Source organism: Staurois parvus, unplaced genomic scaffold (genome assembly GCF_062004578.1).
Source record: "Staurois parvus isolate SC_StPar_1 unplaced genomic scaffold, SC_StPar_1.0 ptg000450l, whole genome shotgun sequence".
NCBI lineage: Eukaryota > Metazoa > Chordata > Amphibia > Anura > Ranidae > Staurois > Staurois parvus.
The window spans coordinates 2055075-2080250 of NW_028318246.1; the positions used below are offsets into that span (position 1 = coordinate 2055075).

Sequence of the window (25176 nt, forward strand, 5' to 3'; positions counted from 1 at the left end):
TTATGTCTTTTTTGGAACACGGTTTACATCTAAGATTTTTGTGGACATTTAGGGAATTTTTTTGATAAAATTTGTCACTGAAATTTTTTTGATTGTATTTATATGTAAACACATGTCACTTTGTCTTAGGAGAATATTCCCCCAATTTAGGGAGTCACTGATGTTCTGCACTAGTTTGTGTGGGGTTTTCATTTTAAAATCCCTGGTAGGGATAATTCTGGGGATTTTTTTGATTGGTTTGTTTTTTCACTATATGAGGTCCTGGTTGAGGACCAGTTTTTACATTGTTTTGCACTATGCAGTTTTTGGCACTAATTAGATCCGTATTGGATCATATCACTATAGATTTGCTCATATGCATGTTTATTTCATATTATTTATTACTATCACCTATTAAGTTATATATATATATTTTTATTTCTTATGTAATAGCGCTACACTATTATTATTGTCTCCCTGTGTATGTTGCTGCTAGAATAGTTTTACATTTTAGAATGGGGTACCTCAAGACTGTCTATAATTTATGAGGGTGCCTCGGGCCTGTCCAGAATTATAGAAGGTGCCTATAATTTTAAAGGGTGCCTTGACTAAAAAAAGGTTGGGAAACACTGGTTTAGGAGATATTCACACGGGATGCAGCCAGTGATGTCACCAGCATATTTCACCAGCCATACCTTCAGAGTTCCATGCTGGGGCTCCCATGCACCATTCCTACAGCTGGAGCCAGCTGGAGCCAGTGAACCTGGAAGGAAGACCATGTGAAGATGGAAGCGCCAGGGATTTGTAACAGCGCTGCGCTGGAGGGCTATATGTGCAGGTAAGTCTGTCATGATGTGCTAGTATGCAGTGCATACTAGTACATTATGACTTAAAGTGATATTAAAGGCTTTTTCTAATAGAAAACATGTCATACTTACCTGCTGTGTGCAGTGGTTTTGCACAGAGCAGCCATGATCCTTCTCTTCTCAGGTGCCCTGCTGGAGCTCCTGGCTCCTCTCTCCTGCCAAGTGACCCCAAAGCAAGCAACTTTCTATGGGGCACCCAAGCAGGCTCACTCCTGAGCCACTGCTTTGCATGTTTATTTGTTTGGCCCATCACCTCTCTCTCCTCATTGGCTCACCGGCTGTGATTGATAGCTAATGGCTCCTGCTGCTGTCTCAGATAAGGAGGGAGAGTTCCAAGAGAGCTGAGGCTCGTGCACATCGCTGGATCAAGATGGGGCTCAGGTCAGTGTTGGAGGGGCTGCTACACACTGAAGGTTTGCAGGTAAAAAAACCACATCAGCTCATCCCCCCACAGCTATTACCTTTTGTATCACTCAACCCTTCCTCCTAGATTGTAAGCTCTAACGAGCAGGGTCCTCTGTTTCTTCTTTTACCAAATTGTATTGTAACTGTAATACCTACCTTCATTTTGTAAAGCGCTGCGCAAACTGTTGGTGCTATATAAATCCTGTATAATAATAACTTTGAACCTGCATTTTTTTATATATTTGTGGCGATTTACTACCACTTTAAGCAGAAGTTCTGGTCCAGATAAGTAAGAATGGAACTAAATTCACAATCCCTTAATCAAGTGTAGGTGAACATTTTGATGGTATATTTGTGTATGTACATCTTGTATAAAATCCTGGCATATTTAAAAAGATTTGCCAAGTCTCGTAATTAGTCATTGTTCCAAGCTCTGTGAAATGTTGGCGCCCTGAAATGTATAAACTATATTTTCAAAGAATGAAATATAATCACATATATTACAAGATGTAATGAAATAACCAAGGAGCCTCGAAGATCATATGCCTCTGGTCTTCCTCAATAAAAGCAATGGATGTCAGTTTTATCTTTAAATGTGCCCTGTCAGCTGCATGAAATGACTATGTGGTTTAAGGTTATATTTTAAATGTTATTTTTGTGCAGAAACAGGCGCTACTAATGTCTCACAACTGTGTCCTGCCCCTGTTTGAATTTACACTTAGAGGCCAAAAATCTAGTTACAGGGGAAGCTCCCCTACCGGGTCAGAAGCCTGGGTGTATATTTTAAGACTCTGTAAATAGGCTCTTTGTATTGCATTTTCAAGTCTCCAGGAGAAGATTTTTTTTCTGTTTCCAAAGAAAAAGCAAATGTTAAAATTCCAGTTTCCCACAGAAAGGTTTTTAGGAATTTCTAATGATTTTAACGGAGCAGTTATTTAACCTTTTCTGTGTCATTCTCTGAGGAATTATATCTACACATACCATTCCTACGGCCCTAGTAACCACCTCGAACATATGCAAAAGCTGTTATCAACTTTTATTAAGAGAAAATATGTTAGTAATGTCTCAAAGGGGTCAGCAGAGAGTCACTGATAGTGCTCTCTGGATCTCCCGTCTACTTATTTCTATTAAAGAAAACCTGTGTTGTGGTTTAATGCTGATAAAATTGCTTCTCTTCTGGTTAGCAGGCAACTTTCAGCCTGGGTTACATATATGCGGTGCGGTATATCGCATGTGATTCGCACAGGAACCACACCGCATTCCTGTGCAAATCACATGTGATTTGTGTGCGGTGCGATTGGAGCCATACATTTTGTATGGCTCTAATCGCACCGCATCTGCACCAAAAAGGTGCAGGACCCTTTTTTTGGTCCGCACTAGAATCGGATTGCATGGGTATTCACACCTATGTGATCTGATTCTGCACATCGCACCACGTTTTGCGGACTGATTTCGGGGTGTTGTTAACTTAGCATACACACCCGTAGCGGTTCGTATGAATGGGGTGTGATTCTGATGGGGTACAGAATTCGTACAGAATATGCTGCGAATTCCGCACCGCATCGATGTGGACCAGGAATGAGTTTCCTTGCAAAGCACCTTAAATATCAGGATGCTTTATACATTAAAATTACATCCAAAGCAGGGGCGGACTGACCATTTGGAAACTCTGACACTGCCCGAGGGCCCGGGGTCAGTAGGGGGCCCCCTGAGATGCCCCTGGTACCTTTTTCATAGGCTTTTTTGAGTTTGGGCAAGGACACAGGGGCCCCATGATCCCCTATTGCCCGGGGGCCCCATGAGTTGTCAGTCCGCCCCTGATCCAAAGTATGCATGGTTGACATGTAACCCCATCCTTGCCACTGCCTACACTTTCCTATTGACCAGTATGACCTATAGAAAGCTATAGAAATTGGGACAATAGTTCTGCACAGTGACCAATGTAATTTCCCCTACAGAGTGTCCTGCAGTTTGAGACTACATTTGAGCTGGAAGCTGCTATCTGAAGAAAAGCCAGTATAGCAACATTACACCACCAGCAGACAGGTACACTTTAGAAAGCAAACTTACAAAGCATTAAATAATAATTTCCCAGAAATTTTGTCACTGCTACCTGTTAGATATTTTGCTGTATTTTTACCACAGATTCACCAGTTGGACTTTGCATATTTGCCAGAACTTTTTGAAAGCCTTGCTGCCCACCTTACATCTGGATATTCTAATTAATATTTACTATATATATATATATATATATATATATATATATATATACACACACATACTGTAGCTAAGCATACATCAGTTGGGCTTATCACTGCACACTTTTACATTTATCTTGGCTTAAATACAGCATCAGCACCCATGCCAAAGGTCAGTACACAGAAATCAATGGAAAAGATGCAGTCTGGAGCCGGGAGCTGCACAGAGTTTAAATAATCGAGGAACGATGAGGAAGCTTCTCTGATCAGCTGCAAAGTAGAAAGTGGCAAAAACTTGACACTTTAGTGCTCAAAAATGGTGAAGGTCCCATCTAAACCACACATGGACCAAAGTCAGGCAACCCACACTGAAGGATAGGCGGTGCAGCCAATTTCGAATCAGGGAAATCCATTACTAAAACAAAAAAGGGTGCAAACGCCTTGTGAGGTAGCATGCGACACCAGCCTTAGCTTGAGGAAGGGGGCCAGTTTCCCCAAAACACGTCAGCTGGCTTTGTCATCTAGTCTCCGGCTGGAATGGAATAGCGGACGAATGTACTTCGTGCTTGTGCACATGCTTTCAGCCTACTGAGCTTGTGAGTATAATATTAATGATTTTTAGAATAAAATGCCTTAAGATAATGCACTAGGCATTTGTGCCCTTTTTTGTTCTGATGTTCTGATGTGTCAGGCTGCAGCCTGACACAGGGAGAAGGGTACTGCTCAGACTGACTGTAACTTTATACCACTCTGATTCAGCCAGTCTGGGAAAGGGGAAAACCTCTGATTGGTTGTTGCCTTTCAAAGGAATGGCGCCAGTCTGATTGATGTGGGTCCAGCACTCTGGGGGAAACAGAGGCAGCGCTGGATTTCATGGCCAAAGTGAAGAGCAGACAGAAGTGAATACTAAACATAGAAACTAAAATTCATAGGCTGTCTGCCCTTTCCCAAATAAGACCATAAAAAAAAATAAAAAAAATAAAATAAAATTACATTTATACAATGTATAAAAGGAGACGTAGAGATGCTGCCAGATGGAGGTAGTAGGTGGCAAGCCTAGCTAATGTGACCTCCTCCCCCTCCTTCCCTTCCTCCTCCCTCTATTTCTTCCCTTCCTCTTTCCCTTCCTCCTCCCTCTATTTCTTCCCTTCCTCCTTCTCTTCCTCCTCTACATCTTATTTGACTATGAACCATGCGCCCCTAAATCCCATATGGTGAAAAATTGTTTTAAAAAACCCTTTCTCCAGTTCCCTGCATGGCTGATTTTTTTCAGAGCGTGACACCCAGCGGGAGGAAAAGATCCCCTGCTAGCTATTACAACAGCGTATTGGGGGGGAGGTGCAGGGAGGTGTAATTGGAACATATTACATGTTACACCCTGAATATATTACAAAAGGTGAACTTATCCTTTAAGAAACATGCCTTGTGATATAAACACATGCAGCCTGTTATCACTGTATGTACAGCTGCATTAAGATGTAGTAAAAGATGAAAAAGATAAATATACTTCCCTTCCCCCATCCCCTAATTCTCTAATAGAATTTTGCTTACTGACAGGGCATTCAGTAATAGTCTCATCTACTCTACCAGACCTGCTAGTGCCTACAAGCCTTACACTATTCTCTCCTATGCATTTTGTTAGCAGCACTTCCTATGCTTTTCCTATCATAGTGAAGCACATTGTCAATATGGCTGCTGTGACCTGGCTGAGGGGGCTGGCTTATTTGAAAGCCCATATAAGCCCATATAAGCCAGATGACCTAAGTTCAAAGGCCAAGCAGTTCATTATGACTACCATGGTGGATTTATGCATTATTTTGCTGGGACGTGAACCCCAAACATGCAGGATTGTCCCATACCCAAACCTCATCCCTACTTTTGTCATCAAACCCTTTGGACACGTAGAGGAAACACTAACAGTAGGATGTGGCATGGCTACATTTCCTCTTTCAGTTCATATCATCCTTGCGGTATGTAAGCCCTGTCTCTGGTGAAGCTACTACTTTCCAGAAAGAGATAGGCTTATTCCAGTGGGATGCACAATGGCGATGCAAAGTGCAGCAACCTTCAACAACCAATAAAATTTAAGTTCAGTTAAATCAAATTAAACATATTCAGACTGGTTGCTATTGGTAAGTGCATTTTGAATATTATGATTAAAGTTCTTTGCATTACCTTACTAAAAGACCCATTGTAGTATACCGGTAGGTGTTTAAATTCTTGTGAACAAAGTTTTGTTAACTTGCCTTGTGCGCAACCCAAAATCTAAATATCTAGGAAGAAACTTCACAAACATTCTTTCTGTAGAATAAACATGGTTTATCCACATTTGAACATATGTGAACATGGTAATCTTAAGGGCTATGTAAGATTATAGTGGCTAAATGGTTAGCACTTCCACCTGGCAGTACTAGGGTCATTGGTTCAAATCCCAACCATGGCACTACTTGCTTGGAGTTTGCATGTTCTCCCTGTGCCTGTGTGGGTTTCCTCCCACACTCCAAAGACATGCTGGTAGGTTCACTGGTTCCTGTTAAAATTGGCCCTAGTATGTGTATGTATGAATACGAGTTATGGACCTTAGATTGTACACTCCTTGAGCATTAAGGACTGATGTGAATGTACAATATATATATATATATACATATATACACACACATGTAAATTGACATTGCTATATAAGTACTTGAAATAAATAAAATAATAATAGTCAGTTCAGACCCATAGTGATTCAGTAAACATCATACAATTCCTAGATGGCTTATCCTGTAACTTGACTGAATTGAAAATTTCCCCCACCAACTATTTGGAAGAGTCTGTATGATGTACAGTTAACAATTTTAGGATGGAACTAAAAATCCATATTAAAAATGTCATGATCACAATGTAGTACAGAAAAATGAAAAAATAGAAAGCGTAAAAAATCCCTTTCAATTAATTTTTTTTTTAAATTCTTTATTTGTACACAATGGCAGGTGCCACTATTTCCATAAGAACCGTGAAGCAAATACAGTGATGTTAAAACATCAATAACATCGCGCATTATCATGACAATGTATTGTACCTACAGCTAAGCTCAAAATACAGCTCACTGGTAGGTACAAGGAATATTCCTAAAAGTGCACCATTTAGGAGATATTCACTATTTCTGCAGCCGGTGACATCCCCGATGCATGCGAACTGTGCTCTGAAGGGATGGCATACTAATGCAGACCATACATGGGTCGAATTCTGATTTGAAAATCATTACTAAGAAATTTCTTTCGAATTTCCCACCATTAGTGGGCCACAGCATTGGATGATTTTTGTGCAGCCATTGAATATGAGTGATCCGGCATGTTAGAAATTTCTTGAAAAATTAACTAATTTCTAATCAACGATGGGAAAAATGTGCGAGAAATATAATGAAAAAAGAAAATGGGTGTGAGCTGTGACCTGGAAAGAAAAGAAGATTCCCAGACACGAAAATTCTTTTCTTTAGCAACACGACGTGAAATTGAAGGTTTGGTTGGTCAAATTTTTAAATCAGTGATGGCACCATCCAATTACAAAACGCATGAAATTTCCGATTTCCTAAAGAAAATTAATTCAGAATTGGACCCATATATGGCCTGCATAAGTATGCCATCCCTGCAGAGTGCTGTACCGCGATCGTGGATCCTGATGTCATCACGGCCAGAGCCTGCGAACCTGGAGGGAAGACTGGGTGAAGATGGAAGCCATGTCTACGGAGACAGCATATCGCTGCAGAGCTTCGTTTTAGGTTAGTCTCCCACAATGTGGTAGCATGCAATGCATATTAGCACATTATGACATTAACTCGCAGGTGGAAGGTATTTCTTTTTTTTTACACTTTACTACCTATCCGTGTGCGTGTATATTATATATATATATATATATATATATATATATAATATTAGCCATTATAGGTTGGCCGCTCTGCGCATGATCTGGTATGTGATCGGCTCTTCTAGGTAGGGTGCGTGCACACGCTCGCCCACTACTCTGGCTGTGCTCTGATTCTTCACAACCCAAGCTGATGGGGGGCAGCCAATGATTGATCGCCGGGACCTGCTAATCAACAAAGTGATTCACGCAAGAGAGCTCTGTGCTGGTAAACACAGAATTCTCCACACTGACAAGTGACCTTGATGTGTTTTTATTCCCAGGGTAAAAACAACAAGATGGCTTAGTAAAAGCAGCACATATTACACACATTACACATTGTTAGACACAAAGTTAACCCCTTGATCACCCCTAGATTCTAACCCCTTCCCAGCCAGTGCCATTAGTACAGTGACAGTGTATAGTGTTAGCACTGACCACTGCATTAATGTCACTATTGATGTCAGTGTCAGTTAGTCAGTTAGTGTAGCCCCCAGCCAGCATCAGCTAGTGTCAGCTTGCCTGCCACACTATCACAGTCCCACTATAAGTCGTTGATCTCTGCCAATACTATTATATAAAAATGTATAAATAAAAATTCCGTAGATGCTATAACTTTCACACAAACCAAATAATATACACTTATTGGGATTTTGTTTTAAGAAATTTGATTTTAAAAACATTTTTATTGGATATATTTTATAACAGAAAGTAGAGAATATTGTGTTTTTTTCAAAATGTGTAGTCTTTTTTCGTTTAGATAATAAAAACTAAAAAACCCAGTGGTGACCAAATAGCACCAAAATAAAGCTCTATTTATGTGACAAAATATATACAAATTTTGTTTGGGTACAAAGTTGTATGACCATATAATTTTCATTTAAATTAGCTCAGTGTCGAATAGCAAAAAAATGGCCTGGTCATGAAGGGGGTAAAATCTTTCGGATGTCAAGTGGTAAGAAAAAAAAGTTTGAAAACTATCATTTTGGAAATGAAACTAACGCAACTAGAGAAACTGACCCCGATCCACCTGCCCCCTTGCCTGGCTGTCAACTTAAAATGAAGAATAAAGAAATGTTCTATAAAGCCATATGCAGCAGTAGGTGGGTTTATTGGAAGTGTTGACACAAAAATCAGTGAATATCAGATAGGAAACTTTTGACACCGAAGAGTATTTAAAGCACCAAGCCTTATGGCTACGCATTTTTCGATTTGACACGTATCAACCATTTACTTGTAATTAATTGATTTTTGTGCCTATACTTCCTATAAACCCTTTGATGGCTTCACGAACCATTTCTGTCCAAACATTTAAGAAAAATTAAATTGACCATAAACCATTAATGTAATATTAAACCCTCAGTTTTCTAAGCAATGGCTCAAGACCACACTGCCTAATGTTAACTCTCCCCTGTAAAGAATAGAAGTTCAAGGAGGCCGCACTGAGAGAGCAGAAGTCAGCAGCATTGAACAGTGTAAATTGCAAGTGGGGAATGATTATTTCTTTGTGCTCTGTGGGGAGATTTACTAAAACTGGTGTTCTCAGAATCTGGTGCACCAGTGCATGGTAGCAAATCAGCTTCTAACCTCAGCTTGTTCAATTAAGCTTTGACAAAAAAACTTGGAAACTGACTCTAAGCTTTCCTTTAAATTATTTCAAGTATTCCCTTAACAAAAACAGAAGAAATGTATTGTTCACACAAGCATTTTAGAAGCTGTTAAAAAAACAATGCTAAGTGCTAACATCACAAACAATGCTTCTTAAACACACTTCATATTGGACTTTGCAAACAGATTCTGTTTAGAGCTTACTTTGCCTCATAGAGAGCTTGAACTTTTTGGATGCTTTTAAGAACAAATGTCATATGACTAACTTGTGCCTACTCCTGACCAGAGCACAGATAAATTCAATAGGATTTAGTACAGTAGCTATGATTTATTTAGAACCATGCAAAGCTTTTCAGCACTTATTGCAAGTATCTAAAACCACCATGTAGGAAATGAATACTACATTTCTTGCTCCAGTATAAAAATGTGCATTTTTTAAAGCATCACTGTGCCTATAGAGCTGTTAATAGATTTCCTTGCTGGTGATTTTTGGCTGGAATATGCCAAATCTCAAACTGCTAATAATATGTAAACAGTAGCTAAAAATGAACATATATACTCAACTGGTAAGCTTATAACATTATACTGGGATAAATTATTGAGAGATGTCGAAGTCATACAGGCACCCAAAGGAACCAGACTGACTCGAGATTTATATTCGGTATTGGAGACTTCAGCAGATATCTGCCTGCTATAATTCCCAAACCTGATCCTATCGACCTGGGAGTGTTGGGTGTTTCTGTTTGCCTTTGTGTGTCCTGTCTACTAATGTGTGCTCCTCCTACCTTTGGGTGTTCTTGTTTGCCTTTGTGTGTCCTGTCTACCAATGTGTGCTCCTCATACCTTTGGGTGTTCTTGTCTGCCTTCGTGTGTCCTGTCTACCAATGTGTGCTCCTCCTACCTTTGGGTGTTCTTGTCTGCCTTCGTGTGTCCTGTCTACCAACGTGTGCTCATCCTACCTTTGAGTGTTCCTGCCTGCCTTTGTGTGTCCTGTCTACTAATGTGTGCTCCTCCTACCTTTTGGTGTTCTTGTCTGCCTTTGTGTGTCCTGTCTACCAATGTGTGTTCCTCCTACATTTGGGTGTACCTGTCTGCCTTTGTGTGTCCTGTCTACCAATGTGTGCTCCTCCTACCTTTGGGTGTTCCTGTCTGCCTTTGTGTGTCCTGTCTACCAACGTGTGCTCCTCCTACCTTTGGGTGTTCTTGTCTGCCTTTGTGTGTCCTGTCTACCAATGTGTGCTCCTTCTACCTTTGGGTGTTCCTGCCTGCCTTTTTTGTGTCATGTCTACCAATGTGTGCTCCTCATACCTTTGGCTGTTCCTGCCTGCCTTTGTGTGTCCTGTCTACTAATGTGTGCTTCTCCTACCTTTGGGTGTTCTTGCCTGCTTTTGTGTGTCATGTCTACCAATGTGTGCTCCTCCTACCTTTGGGTGTTCCTGTTAACCTTTGAGAGCTTTGTCTTCTACTGTGGGCTTCTACTGTTGCATTATCCATAATCTAAAATCATTTAGGGGCAGCACTGTGGCTAAATGGTTAGCACTTCCACTTGGCAGTACAAGGGTTTTTGGTTCAAATCCCAACCATAGCACCACCTGCCTGGAGTTTGCATGTTCTCCCTGTGCCTGCATGGGTTTACTCTAGCTCCTCCCACACTCCAAAGACATGCTGGTAGGTTAATTGGATCCTTTCTAAATTGGCCCTTGTATGTGTAAGTATGAATGTGAGTTAGGGACTTTAGATTGTACACCCCTTGAGGGTTAGGGACTGATATGAATGTACAATATATGTATATGTAAAGCACCATGTAAATTGATAGTGCTATATAAGTACCTGCAAAAAATAAATATATTTAAAATTCTAGTTATGTGAGTGGCTGCTCCTCGTAATGGCCAGAGCAGTTGTGCAGATCCAGGAATTCAAGCACACATACTTCACCAACAGTGTAACAGAAGGATTTTTTATAAATGTCAGGTGATTTAAAAATTGAAATAGCAGCTTTAGGAGGATGTAATTTAATGTAATTGTTAGGTTCATATGGGAAACTGAGCTTTTAAAACGTGGACTATCGGCAAGTGTATGCTCATTTTTCATGCCTTGGAGCTTACCAATAATTTAAACCATTAAAACAATGTAATGTGTGATGTATATTTCTTTCTTTCATGAGCATAGATAAACATAAACACAGGCTGGAAACATGGTAGGCAATGTATCAGTCTTTTGTTGGTGTCTACACTTGAGTTACATCAGTTCTGTGGCATCGTAAAATGCTTGGTTTCTAAATCATATCCTCATATCTTGATTATACATATATCCTGATGTGCCTTGAGCTTTAAAGGATAAGCTCACCATTTGTAACATGTTACATGATACACCGATATTCAAGGTGTAACATGTAACATATTACAATTGCATAGGCGCAATGCTTTACAGGCTCCTATTAAAAACAAAAATGCACATAATTTTTACCTGCAAAAAGATGTTAATTTATTAGTTTTTTTTAAAAGGTGAACGCTGTAAAGATTCAAGGTTTTTTACCTTCAGGCATTCTATGTATGAAGGTAAAAACCTTCTGTGTGCAACAGCCCACCAATATTTACCTAAGCCTCACTGCGATCCAGCGATGTGCACGAGAGCCTCAGCTCTCAGGGGACTCTCCCCCCTCACTGGCTGAGACAGCAGCAGGAGCCATTGGCTTCCACTGCTGTCAATCACAGCCAGTGTGCCAAGAGAAAAAAAAGGGGACAGGGTTGAGCAGTAGCTCTGTGTGTGAATAGTCACGTAGAGACGAGGTTCAGTAGAGAGCCTGCTTGGGTGCACCCATATCTAGCTGCTTGCTCTGGGGTTATTTGGCAGGAGGGGCCAGGAGAGCCGGAGGACGGCCCAAGAAGAGGAGGATCGGGGCTGCTCTGTGCAAAACCACTGCACAGAGCAGGTAAGTATAATATGTTTGTTTTTTTTTTTGTTTATTGCCTTTAATATCTCTTTAATACACTGATATGTACTTACAGTGTGAACACCCTTCCTTTTATATTTCTTGTATTAATATGTTGTAACACCTCATTTTGTGTTTGTTTTGGAAAACCTGAATTTAGTGAAGATACCTATAGCTCCCACTTTTCCTCATTTGGAGGGACTGTCCCTCTTTTAAAGCCAAATCACTCTTTTCCACTTATCTTCTCCGTTGTCCCTCTATTTCATCAAACCCCTAAATTATTGCATCCATTTTAACAAGTCAGTATAAAAGAAACATAGCAATGACAAAAAGCACTTGTGAGTTTAATCAATCAAATTATTCATCATGGTCCCTGTAACTGTGGGTTTGCCTTCATACTTTGTCCTAAAAGGTGTCCCTCTTTCTAATCTCAGGAAGATTGGATATATAGACACCACATGCACACATTTTCATTCCACTGCTCTCCAAGGGGACAGTTTAAGAGTTTATTAGAGAAATTTGCAGCCGTGATTCATTGCTTATTCACGCCTTTCACACTGCAACATGAAAGGTAAAAATTGTTTATGCATCCTAAAAAAAAAAGCCAAACTGTACTATTTTACAGTATGTAGAAGCACGTGATAATGCATGAGTATATTCTCCACATAAACATTTTCTCATACCTTATCACAGACCAGCCCTGAATTCATTTGACTAAATCTTACAAAACCATACAAGCTAACGCTTGTTTTCTTACCGCAGATGATTCATACAATGTATTTTTTGTTTAATGAACAAAGCACCTCCTCTTGAAAATTCCACATGCCTCTTTTTCCCAGTGAATATATTATGAAGAACTGCATTTATGAGATAAAACCAGTTTCCTTGCTGCAAGGCGGCAGATAATGTTCTGAGAGGGGCATATGGGATTAATTGGGAAGAGGATCAGGGATAGTGAAGAGAAGGGTGCTGAGCAGACAGGCCAGTCTGACAGGGTGATAAGATCAGTTCATTATAGAAGGCTTTCGTACAGCATGTCGGGAACATCAGAAAACCACTTTCCACAATATATCAAAGGAAGGAAGGATTTCAATCGCTAACGAAGCTGCTGGAATATTTTCTGTTTTTTTAAATGAGCAGATTATTGAGCGTCCCTGGAATTAGCACAGTATGTTTGGGGGACCGAGGGACAGTAGGAGGAAAGTGTGAATTTCAGACATGAATTGTTAAAAGGAGGTCATGCGCAAAAAATCTTTCATAATGCACACTCACAACACATTTGCAGGTTTCAACTGTATACATGACAGAGTGCAAGACAGATAAATGACGAAACATCACAGCCACTGCATGCACTTAGGAATGTATTGCTGGAAAGCCACTGGGGTCCTGGATTGCTTCATAAAAAGAACATTGTCTTCTATAATATTTGAATTGTATGTAGCTGCAGAGCCATCGGGTTACTTAATTTTATTAGGAAAAAATGCATAACCATCTGTCTAAAAAAATAAATAAATATATAATATACAGAGGGAATATATATTTTTTCACAAATGTATTTTCAAGTATAACTAAAGGAAATTCTTTTTTCCATAGAGTAGGGGAAGGTTTGATCCTTTGCCAAATTTTAACTGCTGTTTGTATCCAAGCTGGGGAGTTTCACCCCTCTAATTTTCTTTGAGACTATTGTCACCAATATGAAAAGTGAGAGGAAATCCAGCGTTTTGAGCTGTAATCAGAGAAAGAGGTAAGGAAAATCCTCCAATATAGACACCTGTTCCTGTAAAAGATCTCTAAGATGGGAATTCGGTTTAATTTTGAGAGGCATCCCTCATTTTCAATCATGTCTCCAGTGTAGTAAAGGGAAATCTCTCCAACGGAGCACGCAAAGAAAAATTAACTTGATAACGGTTATAACCATTTCCTACTATATCTAGAACAAAAAAGTAGAAAAATCCGTGCTGAGGAAAAATGATTAGTCCGTTATTTACGGTATTAGTGTATTTATAAAGTGTAACAGCTGACACTACATCATGATACAAGATATAAAACTCAAAACATAAAAAGTGTAGAGCTATGTTTTTAGAACAAAAAAGTGTTGGCTTCACATAGACTATACATTTTGTAACTGTTCTAGAGGCAGTGTATTCAATGTCCAATGAATTTACATCATGGTCTGCGCAGTATCACATGGTATTCAGTGGAAACTCTATGACATGTACTCATGGGAATGATTTATTAAAATAGCAGGGGCTGCTCCATCAGTAAAGTTGATGTTATTACATAGGGTGAAGATGAGTTCAGCTGTGAATTCTCAATCACATAAGGACATGAAATTATGGATTTTTTCTGACACATTGTTGGTTTATTAATTGAACACAGATTTTACTTATTTACAAAATTCATTGAACATTCACTTAACAGTCTCCATTCTTTTAAGTAAATCAACCTCTGGTCTGTGGATTGCAAAATTAATTCTAATCTACTATCTAATTCAGGACCAGCATGCAGCAAACCTACCAATACTGGACTCATTTGGAAACTGTCAACTTCAACAGATATTAGTAAGCAGGATATTGAGAGCTGATTTTTGCTAGGATTTGCTGCAGACCTTTGATGTATTCTTAATATGAAGGCAACTGTAGCAAAAAATGTATATATTTAAAGTCCAATCAAGCCAAAATGTTCCTATTATCCTATCCTATTTTGGATACAGTGGAGTATTTTTATTGAAAAAATGTAAATGGTGAGCACAAACACAGACAAAATGAAGCAGCTGGCACAAAGTGGCAAATCCTCCACTTCCACTTGAACAAACAAATATAAAAAGGTGCAGGGCTTGTCAAGCACTGCACCTATTTATATTTATTTATGTGTTTTGTTTATTGTTTTTAAATGTCCCTCTTAGGGAAATCTCCAACAATGCTTTTATTGCTGTGTATGTCTTCTGCTCCCGGTGAAAATCCTTGCCCACATTTCTCCCAGGAATTTCACGGGGACAGGAAATTAGGGAAAATCTCCCCAGAGGGGTCATAGAAAGATGTTAAAACCTGAAAGAAATTGTACCTATTTCTCATACTATACAAAAAAAACCACTTTGTCTGGCATTATTAAACATAACAAGATACGGTTTGGCTGCCTGTTTTATATAACTGTAAGGGAAACACAGTATTTTAACAAACCAGACATAACATTATGCAGTTTTAATACTGTGTTGTGTAGCTATTTGGGTTACCAGTCTTCAAGATGTTCCCCACAAATCACTAACAGAAGATGTATAGGAAATAAAAATTAATTTATTAAAAATAAAATATTGTAAAAAGGCAATGCTTACATGACATCTCTTACTATTTTCAAGCAAATTCTCTTTTTGCGGTACATGTTGCTAAATGAATAAAAATGTATACAAAACTAATGTTTGGTAAAATGAAATTCAATTTATTATGATAACTGCATGCATTTTACAAAATAATTTGATGATTGTACAGGGTATTTAGCACTCCCATTCTTTGCCACTATTTTTTTTCAGTTTTTAAGTTCTTAAGTTTTGTTAATAACACCAAAAGCTTTGATGTCCATCTTTCAGAGCTAACAATTACAAGTGATATATTACTTTATATCACTAATAATTAATGATAATTATGTAATAAATTGTGCAAAGATTTAACTTTGTAAGCCTCAGCAACAAATCGGATTTCATCATTTCAGATTAGTCCAACCAATGAAAGCAATGGGTAGTAGTGGCTTATTGGTTAGCACCACGGTCATTGACTGAAATACCAAGCATGACACTATCTGCCTGCAGTTTGCATGTTCTCCCTGGGTTTCCTCCGGGTACTCTGGTTTCCTCTTACACTCCAGACATGCTGGTATCTTAAACTGGCTCCTATTGGCCCTATATATATATGTATGGCTGTGAGTTAGGGACCTTAGATTGTAAGCTCCTTGAGGTTAGGACTGATGTGAATGTACAATATATATGTAAAGTGCTGCATAAATTGTTGGCGCTATATTAATTCCCATAATAAATAATTGGTTTCTGTAAATATTATTCTTTTGATGCCTTACTAAAGGATCCCATCTATCCAAAAACCCATCTATCTATTGTTATTTTGTAGTCAGGGAAAGGCAGGGACCTGCTTGTGCATCTTTTCCTGCTTGATTGTTCATCTGATAAACTGGCATGAAGATGCACTGGTCATGAACTTTGAAACAAATTATTTGTGTTTGATTTTAAAATGAGTAGTATGGTTTGCTTTACATCTATTTTTATATGAGTATGCTCAGTTGAAAAAAAAGTTCTCTGCTAGGTCAGAGAGGATTGGATGGGAATTTAAAACCTGCAAATTACAGGCCACTTCATAAAAATGGGAAACAAGAATGTTCTCCAGGAAAACGAAACGTACCTATAGCCAGTATCAGCTTCCTTCTTTCTTTGTCTCAGTGAATGAAATATAAAGCCTGGTTTATTGCTGTGAGCAAGTGCCCCCCCTTTTTTGTGGTGAAGTATTTTTCTCCATTTTGTAGAAACAGCCCCTTTGGAGTTATACAGATGATCACAGTCTTGAGAAGAACAAGTTGATATTCAGAGGCTATGTTCTAAATACAGCCATGCTATCAGATGTAATAAAGGAGGTACTCTAGAGCAGGAAAATAAATCTGGTCAACAAATGTTTGCTGTAGGGTGAGACATATCTGTATTTGCTTCATCAGTTAAAGATCATTAATAGTGCTTTGCCTGTGTTAAATTTGTGTAAAAATAATAGCCAGGGCAGCAATATAGGACACATTAGATGCTTAGTGTCTGCACAGATGGACTCAAAGTCACATTTAATTAATAGAGAGGATCCAGAGGAGACCCACACTAAATGAGTGTATGATGAAAGCAATGACCTACTAGCCATTAAGGAGACACGTCTAGCAAATGACACAAAGATTAAAGCTATACCATAATCCATTTCATTTGGTGTAAATGTAAAGTTTACTGCTTCATCATGATGTTCTTAGCAGCCATAAACATAAATTTGCTTGGAATGTGAAGGGTGGATGTTCAAAGATGGGAGCAAAAGGACAGACAGGGTTTAAGCATTTTTTTTAACAAACAGAATTAAATACTAAAATGGCACAGATGGGGCAGTTCAGGACAGGAAGGATGTGAAATACTGTAATGTGGTGGATTAATGCAACCGTTTCTGGAGCGGTCACATATGCAGTGAACAATGAGGATGGGGGCTCAGCTCAAGTGCTCTGTGACCCACTTTCCTCTCACAGCTGGCACTGGAATTACGGATACAAATGTCAGTTATTGGGAAGAATACCGCCTGTACAGAAATTACATTTTATGTTCAGTGTACAATTTCCACGGCAAATTTTTAAAAGTTCCTTACTAGACCACTTAGGTAAACCACCAGCAATTCTGTTACAGTAATTTAAAAATAACAATCTTGGAATTCACATTAAGCTGTACAAATTTGATTTGGCTTATTTCACCTAGCAATAACACATTTGGATTATTTTACTGATTATGAAGTGTGAGATACTCGCTTGTTTTGTTCTCATGCACCAACACTCTGTTTTGATTTTTCCTATACGCAGATAGTACCTAGTTACTTTCATGATCACTAGAAAACATGGATTCTATTTCGCCAGGTCAAAAGAAGACATGCTGGATCTACTTTATGAAGACCTAATACAGATAATACCAGCACAAAACACTGACAACACTCAAGCCATACACAGATCTTTTTTTTTTTTTTACCCATCCATACAAGTGAGGTGGGAGGAGGAATCCTCTCCACTTTGCTACTCTAGTCTGACAGCAGGGATTCCTCTGCTGACTGAATACACTGATTAGCACTGCAGCCGATTGGTTGCAAGCATTGATCAAGTGAAAGTTTTCCAAGTGTCCCGTTCAAGAGAAGTTAATCATTAGATTGAAGTCTGTTGAATAAGAACAGCTAAAGATGCATTACAATTCAGCCAGTTCCCGATGAAACAGACGAATTTCAATCTATCTATGGCCAGCTTTGGCAGACACCAGCAACACACCCATATTGCCTATAAAGTAATAAGGCAGCAAAATCAAATGGATCCTCTTTTTTTAACAATGGTGTTGCGCCTATTGTACTTCTAATGAAGTCCTGAAAATGGTATTAAACCCAAAAACAAATATGCATTAAATTGCAGCTTACCAATTCTTGTATGTGGCAGAAGCATTGGTTTCTGTAACTGCTTAAAAATTCTAGCTGGAATCTGACTTTAATTTTTTAATCTGGCTGAAATTCAAACAGTGGGTGGCCCCATCACCGCCTCCTGCTCAACATCCCTTAAATGAAGAATTGAAGAAGCTGGGCAGGAAATTGTCAGCTGAACAGCATATGCAGCTGCTGTTTGGGTATTTGGACAGCTGACAAGGCGAACTGTCAACATATAATAAAAGATTTGTGCATGTGCACTGTACAGCATGGACAGATATTTTCAGGTTGAACAAAGTGATACTTAAATACTTGAAGTGATACTAAAGGTTATAAAATAATAAACATATTTATATATTATAAATATATCAAATAACATTCATATTTATATATTGGGACTGCTCTGTGCAAAACCACTGCACAGAGCAGCCCCAATCCTCCTCTTGTCTGGTCCCCTGCCAGCACTCCAGGCCCCCCCCCCTTTGACCAGTGCCCCCAACAGCAAGCCGCATTTTATAGGGGAAATGGTGAGTGTTCACTCCCGAGCCCCCTCTCTACGTCCATAAGATACATATAGCTGCGGCTTGGCCCTGTCCCCTGCTATCTCCTCACTGGCTGTGATTGACAGCAGTGGGAGCTAATGGCTCCCACTGTTGTGTCTCAGCCAACAAAGGGAGGGAGACCCGAGGCTCCCGTGCACATCACTAAATTGAGATGGGACTGAGGTAAATATTAGGGGGAGCAGTTGGGGGGGGGGGGCAGCACACAGAAGGTGTTTTACCTAGGTAAAAAAAAAACCTACAACCTTTAGAAACACTTTATGTCAAATCCTTCCCATTCTGCAAGTGCATCTAATGCTATCCTCTCTCCAGACTGACAATGCTGCTGTCCAAAGGTTTCTCTGATGCTCCTCCATCCAGAGTGGAGATACCCTAAGACAGGAAGTGTGTTACAGGCCAGATCACCAGCTAAAAATAAAGATAAAAAAGAAAACAAATGCAGCCACCAAATGTAAGTACTGCTGGGCTACAATATATAAATTTTTTGTTTTGGGGTTTAATACTGCTTTAAGTTATGCAGATCTATGTACATATAAGCCTACATACAGTACATACACTATATTGCCAAAAGTATGAGACGCCTGCATTTACACGCATATGAACTTTAATTACCATACCAGTCTATGTCCGTAGGGTTCAATATTGAGTTGGCCCACCCTTTGCAGCTATAACAGCTTCAAGTCTTCTGGGAATGCTGTCCACAAGGTTTAGGAGTGTGTCTATGGGAATATTTGACCATTCTTCCAGAAACGTCTTTGTGAGGCACTGTGAGGCACTGATGTCAGATGAGAAGGCCTTGCTCGCAGTCTCCATTCTAATTAATCCCAAAGGTGTTCTATCAAGTTGAGGACAGGATTCTGCGCAGGCCAGTCAAGTGCCTCCACCCCAAACTTGCTCATCCATGTCTTTCTGGACCTTGCTTTGTGCATTAGTGCGCAGTCATGTTGGAACATGGAATCCCCAAACTGTTCCCACAAAGTTAGCAGCATGAAGTTGTCCAAAATGTCTTGGTATGCTGACGCCTTAAGAGTTCCCTTCACTGGAACTAAGGAGCCAAGCCCAACCCCTGAAAAACAACCCCACACCACAATCCCCCCTCCACCAAACTTTACACTTGGCACAATGCAGTCAGGCAAGTACTGTCCTCCTGGCAACCGCCAAACCCAGACACATTCATTGGACTGCCAGATAGAGAAGCGTGATTCGTCACTCCAAAAGACAAGTCTCCACTGCTCTAGAGTCCAGTGGTGGCGTGCTTTACACCACTGCATCCGACACTTTGCATTGCACTTGGTGATATAAGGCTTGGATGCAGCTCCATGGAAATCCATTCCATTAAGCTCTCTACGGACTGTTGTTGTGCTAATCTGAAGGCCACATGAATTTTGGAGGTGTTTAGCTATTGACTCTGCAGACAGTTGGCGACTTCTATGCACTGTGCGCTTCAGCATGCGCTGACCCTAATCTGTCATTTTACGTGGCCTACCATTTTGTGGCTGAGTTGCTGTTGTTCCCAGTTGCTTCCACTTTGTTATAATACCACTAACAGATGACTGTGGAATAGTAGCAAGGAAATTTCATGGATGGACTTATTGCACAGTTGGCAACTTATCATGGTACCATGCTTGAATTCACTGAGCTCCTGAGAGCAACCCATTCTTTCACAAATGTTTGTAGAAGCAGTCTGTATGCCTAAGTGCATGATTTTATACACCCTTGGCCATGAAGGTGATTGGAACACCTGAATCCAATGGTTTGGAAGGGTGCCCCAATACATTTGGCAATATAGTGTATATTCTTTCAGTTCTATTGCAGAGTGGAGGTCACTGATTAGACCTAAATATTTCATTTGTCTCGAGGTGTCAGTATCTCCCTTTTTGGCACTATATATTCATTAAAGTATGCTATAAGCAAATTCTGTTTTCTCCTCTGTACCTGGATCTGATGTGGGATCCAGAGATGTTTCTATGGGAGATTATTTATGAACATTATCCTTTCTATTGTGTATAATTATCAAAAAGGTGGGTGGCATTTCATTCCAGCTTGAGGAACACAAAATGTGAGTGTACCCTGCCATAAGTGGAAATTCAAGCACTGTGTTGAAATACAAGACTTCCATTTTAAAAGACAAGATTGATGTTCACAGACTTGGAATTGGCAGCCACTATCTTTCTTTCTTTTAGGCAGCTCAAAGGCTGCTTTCTTTAAACTGGTTATAGCTGGGCTGAATCTCGGCCAGTTCAGCAGAGACCACCCAAAAATCGATCCACATATGGGCAGGCTTATTGTACCCAAGTCTATCCATTGGTTGACTTGGGTACAACCATATGTCAGATTTTCAGCATGCAATTATCTCCAGCGGCTATAGCCACAAAAGCTCCATGGAAAGAATTCCCCCATCAACCTTGACTGTGTTGATGGAGGAATTGAGCGATTTCCCACTGAAAAGGTAACACACAAAGAAATCTATATATGAACATTTTCAAACGCTTTTTCTCATCAATGCTCTTCCTTCTTTCTTCTGTATTCAAGATACACAACAAAATAATATATGATGTATGTTCTCACAATTATCAGAGTCTGCCATTTGCTTTCACGGGCAGCCATAAGGACCAACTGGTATTTATCAGTAAGGATCACTGAACCTGTAGATGTTTCATACACAGCATAAGAAGCCAGTGGATCTCTGGTCTCATGCACACTGGAAGTTTTAACAGCTGCTGTTTTTGGCTTCTGGTGGTTTTTACTACAGCCAATAAACAGCATGTTTTTCTATGTGTTCTTGCACACATAGGCTTCAATCAGCATTTTTTGGCAGGAGCGTTTTCTGGCTGGAAAAACCACCCAAAACTAGTGTGTTTCAGGAGTAATTTTTTACCTGTAAAAATGTTCTAATGCTGATAAAAGCTCAAAAATGCTGATAAAAGCTGAAAAACATTAAAAAATGTGGCTATCCAGCATTCATGAGCGATTTGAGCCTGACAATTTTGTGGGAGTATAATTTTGCTAAAAAACACAAATGCTGAAAAACACTAAAGAAAGCTGAAAAAAGCTAATGCAAATATGCTTAAAAAAATGACAAAACTCATGTTTTTAATTCTACAGCTAATGTCACTGGCATTTTTATAACGACCAGTGAGCATGAGGCCTAATGCAGTTCATATTCTTTGGCAATTTTATTTCTTTAGTATTTAAAAAAAAAAAAAGTAAAATATTCCCTGTGAGTTAAACTGCCAAATGGGTCCTTATGTTTTTATGCATTCACTTGCATGCCTTTAAACCACAAATAAGACACTAATAAAACCAACAGGGATTCCTTAATGACATGATTGATAGTGTATTGATCCATCTATGGGCAGGCAGATTGTACCCAAGTCTATCCATTGGTTAACTTGGGTACAACCAACATGTCAGATTTTCAGCATGCGATTATCACCAGTGGCTATAGCCACAAAACCTCCAAGGTAGGAATTACCCCATCAACATTGACTGTGTTGGTGGAGGAATTGAGCAAATTTCTTCTCAGCAACTCATGGTTGCAGGAAAGAAAATCACATCTCTGGCCTGCTGTAGACTGTCCCAACTCTGCTGAGATGAGTGATCAACCCTGATGTTCAATGATAACAATGGTAGTAATCAAGGTTCTTATAGTATTCAGAGTTCTTACCCAGAGAGAGTCTTAGACCATTGTCCCAGAGAGAGTCTGAGACCATTGCCTGGTACTAAATTGGGGATGTACCAAGTGATTTTATTTAAACATTCACTTCATAAGCATTTTACATAACCCAAATCCCAGAATGATAAAATGCCATCATATTTTTGGGTAGGTTATAACATAAACTGTCAATTTGACTGGTTGCTATAGGCATTTCACCATTCCAGTGTTTGAAACCAAACCATTGTTTGAAAATATGCAATGTAATCATGTACAAGATGGGACATAAAACATGATGTAAAAATATTTTGGCAGTTTAATAATACATTTATCTGTAATATCTATAAATGAAACCTAAAATAGACACATGGAATTTGATTTATCAATAAATGAAACCTAAATGAGGGATATATGGAATTAACAGTATAAACAAATGGCGATTGCCCCAATCTATAACTGGTCTTCACAGTAAGGAGCACATGGAAGAGCAAGGCATGTCAAACAATAAAAAGAAAAATTCCCAGCTCAACTTACCAGCCAACCTGCTACCAACTGAAATGTCCTGTCTAACATTTTGTGTTAAAAACAGGAGCTTAGTTTGCACACATTTTGCAAATGTGTGTAAATTAACCCTTGTTTTTAACGCAAACTGCTAGACAGGACAATTTGGTTTGTAGTAGGCTGGTCTGTAAGTTGAGCTGGGAATTTTTATTCTTATTGTTTGACATACAGAATTAAGTCTAAAAATGGATGGTGCCTCTTAATGGGAAATTATTGTAAGCTTTGGAATAAAGTGCATGTCATTTACTCCCACTGCACATTATAGACTTTGCTTTTCTCTATTTACTCTCCTCTTGATTATGTATACACTCCATTATGTTATTAAAGAAGAAATGCAATTTCCTAAATCTCATAAACTCTCTAACATGTAGTTGTAAAGTTGTTCTAAATCTGCAGCTTTCATTAAAACAATACCTGGTGATTCTGCCATAAGGGGCCCCAGCCTAGACACTTTCTGTTATTGGGTTTAAAACTGTCTACCCATTGTGCTTTTGCAGTGTCACCCTGTCACATGTAACCCTGGTGGAGACTACAGGTGGATGTGCCAATCTACAGCGCGAAAAAAAAAGAATTAAAGTGGGTGTAAACCTCAGACATGAAATACGAAAAAGCATATCCCTCTATAGTGTGTACTAGTCTCAATCCAGAGCACAAAGTGACATTTCTCTCCGCTGCCTCATTCCTCAGCTATCTGCATGAGCCACTTCAGACAAGTTTTCCTGATACCAAGAGAAAAAAAGTTGTAGGGGAGTGATCTCCAGCAGATTGACAGCCTTAACTCTGTTCCTATGAGCTGTATGAAGGGTGTGTCCATTCTCTCTAATCAGGGCTCAAAGCTCTCATCACTGAACTCTACAGAGTGTAATTTCAACTCTCTGCCCGCTACTTTTCAGAGCTGAGAGATCCTGTGTAAATTCTGCACTTTCAATGGATGTAGAAAAGAGAAAACTGCAGATAAACAGGTACAACTTATATAAGAGGATTTGTTTAATTTCTGTGTGTCACCTGAGACCAGTTACTTCACTGGGTATACGAAAGGGTTACCAACCACTTTAAAAAGTTGAAAACCAGTTTTTAAATGAAGAATAAAACATGGCAACAGTTTATATGTTATAAAATTAAAAATGACACTAGGGCATCCAGTTAGGGTTTAGATAGTCACCTAATTCTCCTGTGCTCAGAATAAGCATCCTTTTGTCCATTTGAAAATAAACTTCATTAGCTTGCTTATAAACTGATTTCTGATTAGCTGCTATTCTGTATAAGACAACAATATATGATGCTTGCATATTTTATCTAGTGTATGTGTTATATTATTTGTAATGGTGAAATACTAGAAACATTATTTTCAAGATGTTATATTTTTTTTAACTTATTGTTTTCTATATCTACACTTTTATGTCAATATATTTCATTTTTAGCATTTTCTTCCCTTCCTTTTAACATCACAACTTTGCATTTTAAGCATTCATAAACTAGACAAAAACTCAGCAGGTAAATAGGGCACAGAGTAGTGCAATGAAAAAGGGATTATTTTGGTGATCATTTAAAATTACATTTGATTGTCTTACATTGCTATACTTATCCAATCTGTGAATGTAAATGTAGAGTTTGCAGATATCAGTATGTTGCCTGAATGAACCAGTGCATGTCTGCCAGGGTCGTACTACAAAGAACACTATTCCTAACTGTGAATGTCCACATTGGTGGAAGAATCTCAAATATCTGTAGACACCTTTAGCCTGCAGAAAGTGGGGGAGATTTACTAAAACTGGAGCACTCAGAATCTGGTGCAGCTGTGCATGGTAGACAAGTAGTTCTTAACTTCAGCTTGTTCAATTAAAGCGGAGTTCCACTCATCCTGTCAAAAAATAAAAGTCAGCAGCTACAAAAACTGTAGCTGCTGACTTTTAAAAAACAGCCACTTACCTGTCCCTCGGTCCCATGGTGTGTCCCCCGCAGCCCGTTTCATCGGCGTCCTGGATTCCAGGAGCCTGACATCTCCAGTGTGGGCACTCGACTGTGATAGCTTGCGGCTTCACAGCCAGGTGCCCACTGTGCATGCGCGAGTAGCAATCGGACCGGAAGTGGGAGCAGGTACCTGTCAAATTCGGGTACCCGCTTCCCCCCCACCCCCCAAAGGTGCCAATCCTTAATAGGGAGCGAAGGAGCAGTCCTTAAAGCAGAACTTCCCCTTTTGGGTGGAGCTCTGCTTTAAGCTTTGACAATAAAACCTGGAAGCTGATTGGTTTCTCTTCAGAGTTGCATGAGATTTCGCACTCTCCAGTTTTAGTAACCCCCCCATGTGTCTTTGTTGCTTCAGTATAACCATCTTT

The 25176-nt window shown here is 39.3% G+C and overlaps 1 long non-coding RNA gene across 1 annotated transcript in view; it reads right to left on the reverse strand.

The window, feature by feature from the left end:
* Positions 1-25176, reverse strand: part of LOC149453159 (uncharacterized) — a 107331-nt gene that overhangs the window by 22658 nt on the left and 59497 nt on the right. The window lies entirely within an intron of this gene.